This window comes from Rattus norvegicus, chromosome 2 (assembly GCF_021556685.1).
Source record: "Rattus norvegicus strain SHRSP/BbbUtx chromosome 2, alternate assembly SHRSP_T2T, whole genome shotgun sequence".
In the NCBI taxonomy this organism is placed as follows: domain Eukaryota; kingdom Metazoa; phylum Chordata; class Mammalia; order Rodentia; family Muridae; genus Rattus; species Rattus norvegicus.
In genome coordinates this window covers 1,464,983-1,477,736 of record NC_141535.1, presented here as the reverse complement: position 1 = coordinate 1,477,736, position 12,754 = coordinate 1,464,983, and the positions used below count along the sequence as shown (strand labels likewise).

Sequence of the window (12,754 nt, the reverse complement as noted above, 5' to 3'; positions counted from 1 at the left end):
GCAAATAAATGTTTGCCCCTCCTCTGTAAGCCAGGCTACCCCAATACTGCCTTTCCTTTTCCTTAGTTTGTTTGGTTTATTCCAAGTTAATTGTATCTGTTTCTTTAATTTCCTCTTCATTTCTTTAGTTGAGTCAGGGGTCTTTGCACATAAGCCCTGGAAATCAGTACTTGGATCAGGTCTGCAGCCTGCTCACAGGGTTCTACCGACCTCCACCTCTCAAGTGGTACAATAAAAGACATGCAGCACGCACCTGGCTTCTTTTCACTGTACATTTACTTTAGTTCCAATGTTCATTCAGGTCTGAGAGAGGAGGGAGGGAAGGAGGGAAGAGAGACAGAGAATGACAGAAAAACAGTGACAGAAAGGGAGAATTATAGGTTATTGTTCCATCGCTTCAATCACTGTCTGTTATACGCCATCTTGGCAACCATGCCCTGACACCCTACCTTGTGTAAGATCAAGCATAATGACGGCAACCATATAGTTCCTGCGTAGTCGCACTGAACACCCTAGTCATCACTACCTGTGGAGAATTGTAAGGGGGATCCTCTGATCTAGAGGGTAGTACCCTTGAATGAAATGAGAAGCACAACAAGCATTATTTGTTTTGAAATATAAAACGTGGAAAGAACTACATGTGTGGATTTACAGACAGAAAGACAGAGAGACAGAGGGACAGAGGGACAGACAGAGAGACAGAGAGACAGGACGGACAGGACAGAACAGGACAGGACAGGAGAAAAAAACAAGAACAGAGCACTGGAGAGATGGCTCAGCGGCTAAGAGCACCCGACTACTCTTCCAGAGGTCCTGAGTTCAATTCCCAGCAACCACATGGTGACTCACAACCATCTGTAAAGAGATCCGATCCCCTCTTCTGGTGTATCTGAAGACAGCTACAGTGTACTTATATATAATAAATGAATAAATCTTAAAAAAAAAACAAGAACAGAAACAAAAACTCAAAATGGAAGTCCGGGTCCAAATAGTCTCTGTCTGCACTGTCGCTCTAGTGTTGGTGGTTCAGCTTATAAATGCTTATACATGGGTGGGTGCGGGAAATGCTGCTGGGTGTTCGGTTCAGGTCCAAGATTATTGCGGGTAACTAGACATTGCATCTAGATAAGCCTTCCTATCTTCCTCTCCAGTGCTGACACCAAAGTGAGATCAAAGTCATGCATCACCATGGGTGCCTTCCTTTTCATTTTTTTCTTTCATCCTAGGAAGTGTGTTGTGTGTGTGTGTGTCTGTGTGTCTGTGTGTGTGTGTGTGTGTGTGTGTGTGTATAGAGAGAGAGAGAGAGAGAGAGAGGGAGAAGGAGAGGGAGAGGGAGGAAGGGAGGGAGAGAGAGAGAGAGAGAGAGAGAGCGCGCTTTAATTTCAGCACTCAAGACTTTTTTCTTCCTATCCCTATCCCAAGCCCCCCAAACCAGGAGTAAAGCCACCAGCACCAGAGACAGAGGAAGATGAAATCTCTAGTATGAAAAACTAGAGGGAGATAAACAGATCTCTCTCTCTCCCTCTCTCCCTCTCCTCTCTCTCTCTCTCTCTCTCTCTCTCTCTCTCTCTCTCTCCCTCATAATTTGTTAAAGTGTTCCCTTTGTGCTGTGTGGATTCTACTTTATTAAGCAAGTTTCACATCGTACTAGCTCCAAAGAGGAGTCAACAGTCTCTTGGCATGCAGGGAGTTGTTGCCTGCTTTAAACATTTTTTGGTGTTTTTGTTTGTTTGTTTGTTTGTTTGTTTCAAAACCCAGGGCCTGCCTTCGTTGAACAAATCCAAACCCAGTTCTCCAAGGAGAAAATGGAGTCAAGTCCGAAGTCACTGGCATTTAAGTCATCTGCCGTTGACAGTCATAGGAGATGGGAATATCGTGCTTTCTCCAATGGAGATTCACCTGGGTATGCATCAACCACATATAAGGACAGGCCTGGGGTACAACGGGGTGGTGGATGGGGAGGAAGGATCTGGAAAGAGGTTGCGATGGAAAACTATGATCAGAATGTTGCACAGAAAACAAAATTTGTACCTTATAAAACAAAAACAACAACAACAACAACAACAAAAAAAGCTCCCAATATCTATCCAAAAAGGAAAGGAAAAAAAACCGACAGCAGAAATTTACTAACTGCAAATGTTCCATCTCCCTGTATGCAACCACTCCACCCCCAGATAGGTAGATGATAGTTTGCACTTCTGTCCCAGTTGGGCTATTGAGGTTAATAAAAGGCGAACCACCTCTGTGGTCATGTGATACACACACGAAATAAAATAAAAGGAGTGGATAGACGTGCCTGGCATTTTAAGATGCTCAGTTTCTTTGTAAGCTTCATTTTGTTTCATTCGTTTAAAGGTTTATTTATTTATTTTCATTTATATGAGTATACTAAAGCCCTTTTCATATACACATGGCAGTAGAGTACACAGGATATCCCTTTGCAGAGGGTTGTGAGCCACTATATGGTTTTTGTGGCATGGAACTCAGGACCTCTGGAAGAGCAGAGCAGTGAGTGCTCTTAACCTCGGAGCCATCTCTCCAGCCCTTCACAAGCTTTATTTAACTAAACATTAAACATGAATCAGAAACGCCAAATCCTGTAAATATGGTCCAGATTCTGCCTTACTTAGAAATCCAGAGCTGGCAGGGCGAGGCTGGGAGTGAGCAAAGGGAGTCTTCCTCTTTCCCTGAGGGTGTGCTATCAATTCCATTACCATTTCCAAACAGCTGGGTGTGAGTCTAACTAAGGTTTTCTTCAGTCATTTGCCATGAGCCAGAGCACTGAAAGGACAGCGAGGGATCAGACATTCACACTGAAATCATCACTCACTGATTTCAGGCAGAAAACTTGCCCCCCCTAAAGAGGCACCGCCTGGCTCAGCGCTGAAGCAAAGCATGCTAGGGCAGCAGCAGTATTTCCCTGACAGTCCTTCAGGGACATGCATATTCTCCAGCCCCACCCCACCCCACCCCCTCTCAGCTAGCTCCTGTCCACCCCTACCCCTTCCCCCACATACAGGGAGGAGGCCTTGTGTGTGTGGAGGGGGGAGATGGAAGTATCTCTTGAGAGAGGGTTCGGGTCTCCCAAACAAATAAATAACTAGAATCTTCATTTATTTACTTTATTTCATCGAGCATACCGTGGCAGAGGGAAAAGGAACACGGAAACTAGGCCAACTGGTAGAGCTCCTTTCATTTTGTTTCAAAAAGGAAAAGCCAAAAAAACAACATTCCCTGGTTTTCGTGAAAGGAACATAATGGGAAAAGTTGAAACATCGGCTCAACACTTAATACTTTGGCTTTTAATAAAAGGGCCAACAGATCTACCTCCTATTTGGTAAAACAGAGAATAATAAAAAACCACAAAAACGTTCTGTCAGCCAACTTCCCTTTAAACGTCTGTTAAACAGGAAGACTGTTTTTTTTAAACAGCATTTTAAATACTTAAATATATATTCGTGTGTGTGTGTGTGTGTGTGTGTATGTGCGTGTGTGTGTGTGTCTGTCTGTCTGTCAGTGTCTTCTGTATGGAGAGGATGTGCTGTAACACTCGGGACGGGGTGGTCTGGGGCCCACGGGTGATGCCACGTCGCACCGCACCCCCAGTCACCTTCCATGTAGGGCCTTCACAGAGGTCCCATAGCTGGTTTCAGCGCACCACCACCAAGGAAGGGCGCCTGGCTGAGGCCAGTTGCTGAACAAGGGGGGGGGGGGGTGTCACCCACCAACCCCACCCCCGGCCGCACCTGCGCCCCCGCGCCCGCCGCCTGAGCGCCCGCCTACCACCCTGTTGGGAGGAACGGGGACAGCTACAGCGGGACGCATGGAGGGGGGAGAAAAACGCGGGGGTGGAGGGGTCGGGAGGAACAGGGAGTGGGAAAGATCCTTCAGGATCACCCAAACTGGGTTGAATCCTCTGGGCTGACTGCGCTGACCACACCCGTTTACCTCTTAACGGTTTCACGCCCTCTTGAACTCTCTCTTCAAAGTTCTTTTCAACTTTTCCTTACTGTACTTGTTGGCTATCTGTCTCGTGCCGGTATTTAGCCTTAAATGGAGTTTACCACCCGCTTTGGGCTGCATTCCCAAGCAACCCGACTCCAGGAAGATCAGGGCCCGGCGCGCCTGGGCCTGCTACTGGCCTCACACCGTCCAAAGGCTGGGCCTCGATCAGAAGGACTTGGGCCCCCCACGAGTGGCGCCGGGGAGTGGGTCTTCCGTACGCCACATTTCGCGCGCCACAGCACGCGGCAGGGATTCAGCGCTGGGCTCTTCCCTGTTCACTCGCCATTACTGAGGGAATCCTGGTTAGTTTCTTTTCCTCCACTGACTAATATAATTAAATTCAGCGGGTCGCCACGTCTGATGTGAGGACGCGGTCGAGAGGGGAAGGAGGAAAGGAGGGCGCGCGCGGCCGCGGGCAGAAGGACAGAGAAGAGAGAGAGAGGATGCCGGGGTCCCAGGCCGGGGCCTGCCACCTCTCTACCCCGGCCAGCTCCCACATCCCGGGGACAAGTCGTGTCAGCACATGGACGCCGCAGCGTCAAGCCTGCTGGCACCAGAGCGGACGGCCCCCACAAGAGGGAGGGGGGAGGAGAGGTACCTGAGACCAGCCCCGGCGGGTGCGGTAGCCCCCCACCCCCAGTCCGACCCTCGCAGGTTGCTCTCTCTGCAAGCACAGGCGGGTGCTTGGCGGCGGCAGATGCACCGACCCAGTGGGCGGGACTCGCCTCCCACCAGACAGGAGGCGCGATGACCAATCCAGGCGACAAGGTCCCTCTCGCGCCCAGGCACCCGACCGGCCCCCGCTGATGTGTCCCCACCGTGGGGAGAGCGGGAGACGACGGGAGCGGGAGCGCCAGAGCGATTAGGCATGAGCCACGAGAAGGGTGGCCGGCGCGCGGCGCCGGTGGACGGGGAGATCTAGGCCCATGCAGAACCACCGGGCATGGACGACCGCCGGACGCCGCCCAGTCTGAACTTCGGGAGACGGAGGGTCAAGGGGAGAGACCCTGCGAGCAGAGCACCAGCCACGCGGCGACCCCCCCCCCCCAGGCGACGAAACCGCAGGGGGCGTGGCAGCGATTGATCCTCAACCGACTCTCAGACAGGTGTAGCCCCGGGAGGAATCCGGGGCCTCAAGTGCGTTCATAGTGTCCATGATCAATGTGTCCTGCAATTCACATTAATTCTTGCAGCTAGCTGCGTTCTTCATCGACGCACGAGCCAAAGTGATCCACCGCTATCTAGGGTGTGAGCGGACTCCTATGGGTGCTAACAACAGCACCAGCTCCCCCGCCCGCCCCTGCTGAACCGGAAGAGAGAGGCCAATGGCGAGGCGGCTCCACCTCAGGCCGGCCAGCGGGAAACTAAAGGATACATGTGAAAAGAAAAAAAACGACAGGGTCGGGAACGGAAAGGAGGGACACATGGGACATGGGATGCAGCGAACCCAGCACCCGGCAGCGGCCAGCAAATGGGCGGGCAAGTCGGGCACTCAGGCCGGGACCCCACGGGCGCCCAGAGGGGGCCCGCGACACGGCCCCCGACCGCCGCCTCTGGAAGAGCCGGCGGCCAGAGGGGGCCCGCTGAGTCTCAGGGAGCACCAGGTGGAGGGAGGAAACGGAAAGCCCTCCTGTGGACGACCAAGGGCGGTAGGGCGACCCCCCTGGGGGTCTTTAAACTTCTGAGCCAGAACAGGACAGCTAGGTACCTGGACAGGAGCGGGGCAGACACGCGAGGCCCAGAAGGCGGGGCGGGCTGCGAGAGCCCACCCGTGGCCCAGGCACCCCCTGCACGGGACAGAGACACCCTGGCACCTTCAGAGCGGGAGAGCTGTGGCGGAGGGGCGGCAGGTGCTGTGAGGAGAGGGAGCGGGTCCCGGCCACCGCGTACACCCCGCCCCCCCCCCCCCCCCCGTGCACACTAGATGAGATCACGGAGCCGGTCCAGAAAGAGGCAGAATGACCTCGGTACGCCGAGGGCCTTGGCTGGCCAGCGGGCAAGGGAGGTGCCAGCAGCAGAGGCAGCAGTGCTGGGGGCAGAGGCGGGCGCGTGGAGGCAAGGACTTAGGCAGAAGAACAAGGGAGAGAGAGAGAGAATGGAGGAGGTCCCTCGACGGACCAGACCTGACACCCTCCCTGCACCACTCCTTAAGGACCCCTGCCTTTCCCAAAATGCTCACTTGGCCAGCGGAGGCGGCACATGCCACGAATGCGACCAGGGGACCCATTCCCGGTGAGAGGAGGGACTCACACAGGCCGGAGAAAGGACCAGACACCCCCTCGGCCTTCTCAGTGAATGATCCTTCCACTGGTTCATCTACAGAAACCTTGTTATGATTTTTACTTCCTCTAGATAGTCAAGTTGGACCTTCTTCTCGGCCCTCTGACAGGGCCATGGGCTGATCAGGCCTCACTAAACCATCCAATTGGTAGTAGCGAAGGGTGGTGTGTACAAAGGGCAGGGACTTAATCAGCGCAAGCTTATGACCGGCACTTACTGGGAATTCCTCGTTCATGGAGAATAATTGCAATCCCCGATGTCCATCACGAATGAGGTTCAATGGGTTACCCGCGCCTGCCTTTGTAGGGTAGGCACATGCTGAGCCAGTCAGTGTGATGCTAATGCAGCCCCGGACATCTAAGGGCATCACAGACCTGTTATTGCTCAATCTCCGGTGGCTGAATGACACTTGTCCCTCTAAGAAGATGGGGGACGCGACCGCTCAGGGGGTCGTGTAACTAGTTAGCATGCCAGAGTCTAGTTCGTTATCAGAATTAACCAGACATATCGCTCCACCATGTAAGAACAGCCATGCACCACCACCCACGGAATCGAGAAAGAGCTATCAATCTGTCAATCCTGTCTGTGTCCGGGCCTGGTGAGGTTTCCCCGTGTTGAGTGAAATTAAGCTGCAGGCTCCACACCTGGTGGTGCCCTTCCATCAATTCCGTTAAGTTTCAGCTTTGCAACCATACTCCCCCGGAACCCAAAGACTTTGGTTTCCCAGAAGCTGCTTGACTATCATGGGAATAACTCTACTGCATCACCAGTTGGCATCTGTTTAGTTATGTACCCCCATTTGTTTTTCTTTTTCTTTCTCCATTTCTCTTTCTTTTTCTTTCATTGGGGGAGGGGATTTTTTAATTCACATTTTAAATATGATTTTCCTGATTTGCCCTCTAGAAATCGGCTATTATTTCCCCACATGCCTCCTGTTCTGAGGGCAGTTCCTCACTCACCCACTCACTCCTTCCAACCTACCCATTCTGACAGTTCCCTACACTGGGGCATCAAGCCTTGACAGGACCAAGGGCATTTGCTCCCTTTTGGTGCCTGAAAAGGATATCCTCTGCTTCATATGCAGATGGAGCCATAGGCTCATCCTTGTGTATTCTTGGGATGGTTGTTTAGTCCATGGAAGATCGAGGGCAGGGGTTTGGTTAGTTGATGTTGTTCTTCTTATGGGGTGGCAAACCCCTTCAACTACTTCAACTACTTTCTGTAACTCCACTTTTTGGAACCTTGTTCTCAGCTCAGTGGTTGACTGCAAGCATTCTCCCTTCTTCCCTCCCTCTCTTCGTCCCTCCCTCCCCACACTGCTCTATGTTTGCATGTTTGTGTATTTGTGTGTCTCTGTATATGTGTATGTGTCTGTCTGTCTCTGTCTCTGTCTGTATGTCTTTCTAAGTGAATGTCACTTTTCTTTTCTTAGATAAAGTGATGAGATAAGAGTCTTACCCAAGCTATGCAAATACGTCCTTTAGGCTGAGGCCAGAGTATTTTTTCCCTCTGTTCTACTATTTATAGACCTAATACTAGGAGCTTCTAGCCTCCATGTAATCCAACCTTCCAAGATGACTGATTCAATATGGTTTCTCTTGGCATCTTCATGAGTTGTTCTACTTGGACTCACATTAACCTGGACAATGTGTTACAATCTTCTGGATCCTTCTAATTCTCCAGCTTTTTCTGTTCTCCCCAGTGAATAGTTTGTTCTCTCAGAACCTGAATCTGTAAAATCATGTCCAGAAAACTTCCGTAAACACATGCCACACAGCACAACTTCTCTTTCTTGCTCTACTTCTCTCTGTCTTTCTTTTGTCTATTTTTGTCTCTCTTTCTCTACTCCTATGTATTCTCTTATTCCTAAACTGTTCTCATGTGAATTGGGCATATTTTATCTGTGATGTATTCTGTCACTTTTTTCTTTGAATTACTACTTTATCTGGCCCTCAATTATATGACACTTTCAAACATGACTACTTCCTTATACAAACTAACCTTACAATGTACAATCATTTTGCTAATATTTATCTACCTAGTTCTTACCTGGACCTATTGGTTGTAAAGAATTAACCTTTCAGGATGCCTATATTTATGGCAGAATCTTTCTGACCTTTCATATATGATGTCCTGTGTCTCAAAGTTGAGGGTATTAGAATAATATTATTCTACACATTTTCTAGAAGGTTGAAAGATTCAACTTAAGTCTTATTTTATGATCCAATTAACAGCCATCAGTCCAAAACACAAAGTCACTAAAACAAATCCTAGTTGGATCAGGTAGGGTGGGAAGATATCTCAGTGATTAAGCAGGCAGGAAATGTTAGAGAGACGTGGAAGAAGATTATTAATTGCTCAGCCTGTGTTTTTATAAAAGCTAGAACAATAAACCCAGGAGTGGGACAACCTACAGTGAGCTGGGCCCTCCAACAAAATTATTGATCAAGAAAGTGCCCACAGGCTTTTTCATTGGACAATCTTATGAAGAATTTTTTCTCAGTTAAGATTTCTTCTTCCAACTTAGCTCTAGTTTTATATCGCATTGATAAAAAAAACCTTCCTATATAGTTTGTAGGTGAGAGTTTGTGGATGTATATCTCTAAGCTTGTGTATTGAAGTGATATCATTAAAACTTTTACAAAAGAATGGCTAATAATAACCTGTGTGTGTGTGTGTGTGTGTGTGTGTGTGTTTTTCTTTAACTTCGCAGGCCTTCGCTCAATTCTCGGTACCATCTCGGTGTGGGCATGGGGCACCAACAGTGTATATCAGTGAAATTATGTGTGTATATGTGTTTCTGCATGCCCACAGATATTATATGTATCATGATAGGGTATTAAAGAGGACAATGACTTAATCTAAAGAAATGATTTAGATTATAGCACACACCAGCAAGAAAACATTCCTTTTTTGGCATGGTGTAGCAATTGGGCTTGCAACAATAAATTATGAAATTTACTAGGAAGAGTGAAATAGCTCAGTAGGTAAAGATATTTGTTGCCAAGGCTGTTAACCTTGGTTTGGTCCTTGGGACATACGCAATGGAAGGAGGAAATGGATGCCATAAATTGGACTCCATCATCCACATGCGTGCAATCACATGCAGAAACAAGCAAATATTCAACTAAAAGAATCAGAAAATTAGAATTCTATAAATATAGGACTTAAAATATAGGCATAAATTAAAGTAAGGAAATAGGTTGACATGAGATATGGTAAGAATTCTGTAAAGCTGATACATACCCAGACTTAGAGAAAGTATCCCTATACATATGTGTATTCCATTTCTCCCATTTCTGGAGCAAGAAAAAAATTCTTACATGGAATTTCTGCTTAGTAGTACAGAGCAACAGAACATAATATTGAGAATTAAAAAAGAATACATATATAGTTCATATGAAGGCAACTTGGTCTTGCAGAGATAAGCTACACAACTCCTGGATACTATAAGTTCAGATTCATGAACATGTATTACTCAGATTGGTGAATCAAAAAACTTAAACATGGGGCATGTAGATTCCAGAGACTTTTCCACAGTGGAATTGTGTAACTAGGGTGACCAGACAACAGCACTTGCATTTGTATCACTTAGATTTATAGGGACCTTTCCTTGCATGGTGGAGGAATAGGCACCTACACTGAAATGTACTATATGTAACTAGAGAAATAAAACAAAATGTTCTCCTTTATAACCAAATCAGGAATACTACTAGGAGATTCCAGGTTTCTTAGTCACATCGTGAAATAGAATCAAGTGACCTTGTTCCAATATAATATTCTTCATTCTTTCTGAGATATGAGGTAGAGGATGAAAGAAAATACCCCAAAACCTGGGTTTAGGGTAATATATTAGTTAAAAATGTCAAGTGTATGAGTCCAAGGGGAGCTGACATCCATCAGGAGTCATGGAATACTTCCACTGGACTCTCCACAGTGGTTGCCTGTGCAGGATTTAGTTCCTGAATCAGCACTCATTTTTCAAATTTATAAGACATCAAAATGTAGACAAAAGGGATCATCCCCACAAGTTTTCTATTGTTTTACTTGGAAAGGATAAATTTAAAAGAGTAAAACAATATTATTATACTCAAGGAAAAAGCTTGTGTCAAAGAAACAAAACAACAATTAAAGGCAAAAGTCTATGTTTTCCAATAGAGTGACTATAAGGATTGGAAGTACACTTTAAGCAGAAATTGTTGTTATCTTCTTCAAATTTATGGAGCATGGATGTTATAAGATGAAGGATAAGATAGAATAACAATGTAGGGTGAGAGGCTAATTGAGAGAGGAGCAGAAATTAAAATCAAAACAGCTCAGAGCATCAACGTAGCCTGTGGTAAAACCAAATCTGCAGCAACACAATTGTAAGCAATACCCATTATGGAAAAGTAAAAGACAATTCAAAAGGCACATTAATGTATATGATGGACACTTGTGTCAACTTGGATTTAGATGCCTCTAAATCTGGAGGGGTTTGTCTCCTATTGAGAAGGCAAAATGTTGTTCCCCTTCAGAAATTTGAAGTAGATTGAATAATTTTACCCTCTTTGTCCTAGTTAAAAAAAAATAAGGCCAGAAAATAATTTAAATTGTAAACATGTGTGTGTGGGGTATGTCTTTATTAAATTATGTGTGAATATTTGCATGCATAGCGTTGCCTGTGGAGGCTAGAAAAGGAAGGGTATTGGGTCCCTGAAACTGAAATTACCAGTGATTATGAGTCATCTTGTTCTTTGAATCTAACATGGGTCTTCTTCAAAAGTAGTACATGTTCTTAACTTCTCCGTTATCTCTCCAGTCTCCTGTAAAAATAAGTTAAAAAAAATGATTTCTGTTGCCTAAAGACAAGGAGGCTGAATGAATATAATGATTCTGAGGTTATTTTTAAAGATGAAATTCATTATGATAGACAATGGGCATAATATATCTAAAACTAAAAAAAGATAAAGTGCAAACAATAAGGAACAGTGTGCTGTATGAGAGATGTTGCAGGGTAAAAAATGACATGAAACTTTCTAAAGAGGCTTGAATCTGCTTATAAGGTCGCAGTATTTTGTGTGTACATGTTTGTGTGGGTGTACATGTGTCTGCAGGTGCATGTCCACAGGTGTGAATAAGGAGGTCAAAGGTCAATACTGGGTATCATTCTCAGTCACTCTCTACTGTATTGATTTTGTGACATGGTCTCAAGTTGACCATGGAATTACCAATTTAGCTAGACTGGGGCTCTGTCAAGCCACAGGGTTTCTTTCTTTTCCATTGCACAGGCATCAGGATGATTAGCTTGGAACACAGTCCCATGACTTTTTACATGTTCTCTGGAGACCGCACTCAGATCCTCATGCATGTATTAGAAATAATTTAATAGAGGTGCTACCTCTTTCTGGCAGTGGCCATGTAGCTGCTGCAAGGAATAGCATATGAGTGCTTCAGTGACAGGATTCTACTGTGGTAAGTCCATTTAAACCACTTCTCATTGACAAGGTAAATTTGGTGGCCTTTATATTTAGTACCAAGTTGGCATGCCCTACAAGCTCTCCTTTCCTTCATTGTACTGCATATAGTCATTATCAAAATTGTAGCACTTCATCAGTCATGGACAAGGCCATCTGGAGTCACACAGACTAAGTCACTGTGGATGATTCTACATCTTTCTCAAAACTCTCTCAAGGGATAAAATGTTCTTCACCTCTTTTTGTATCTATCAATCCTCCAGATGTTACCATAAATCCTGGGAATTTGAGACTTATAATCATATCTTTAGAGAAGTACCCAGTCACACTGAGCAAGTCTGTGTCAGTTGTGGAGAGAGGTAGGTCCTGCTTACATAACTGTTTTTAAGAAACTCTATCTGATCAGTAGAGACATGGAAAATGCAGAGATTATGTGGGATTGATAGAGACTTGAAACTGGCTCTTAGAATGATTACATCTTACAAAGATCTATATATTAGAAAGATGTCTAGAAGATCTGCTTTGTAAAATGAACTTGTCTGTCTGCAATTAAAAGGGAATTATGATAGGAGATAATAACTAGAGATAGTTTACCAACAAATGTTTAATTCGGCCTCTCACCATGCATGACTATGTAAGCATGTTTGGCACCAGACCAGTATGTCTTCCTGTTTACAGCACAAGCCTGGCCAGACATCTCTTTTGTCTTGCTGAAATTGTGCTTTTTAATGCAAAATAAGTTTAGGTGGTGATTGATCCAAGGAATGGGAGAAGGAGGAAGGGGAACTATTGGGGACTTTGTGTAAAGATAGAGCTTTTGAAATGTGGATATTATGATTTTTTTAATAATGTAAGCAATGATATCACTACTTGGGTAAGCACAATTGTCATTGTATAAATATAAAAGGCTCAAGTTATTTGTGGCCACTTGCCTGAAAATCAAAAGGTGGTCAGTGTCTTCACTTTTGTTAACTCCCCTTCTCCATCTCAGGACCTAAACATTATAGCTAGAA

At 45.9% G+C, this 12,754-nt stretch overlaps 3 pseudogenes; all 3 read right to left on the bottom strand.

Moving 5' to 3' along the window:
• Positions 1 to 12,754, bottom strand: part of LOC148006609 (uncharacterized) — a 2,902,548-nt pseudogene that overhangs the window by 1,474,087 nt on the left and 1,415,707 nt on the right.
• On the bottom strand, positions 5,098 to 5,251 carry LOC134486021 (5.8S ribosomal RNA; annotated as a pseudogene).
• LOC147995886 (18S ribosomal RNA) lies at positions 6,299 to 7,235 on the bottom strand (annotated as a pseudogene; the record flags this gene model as incomplete).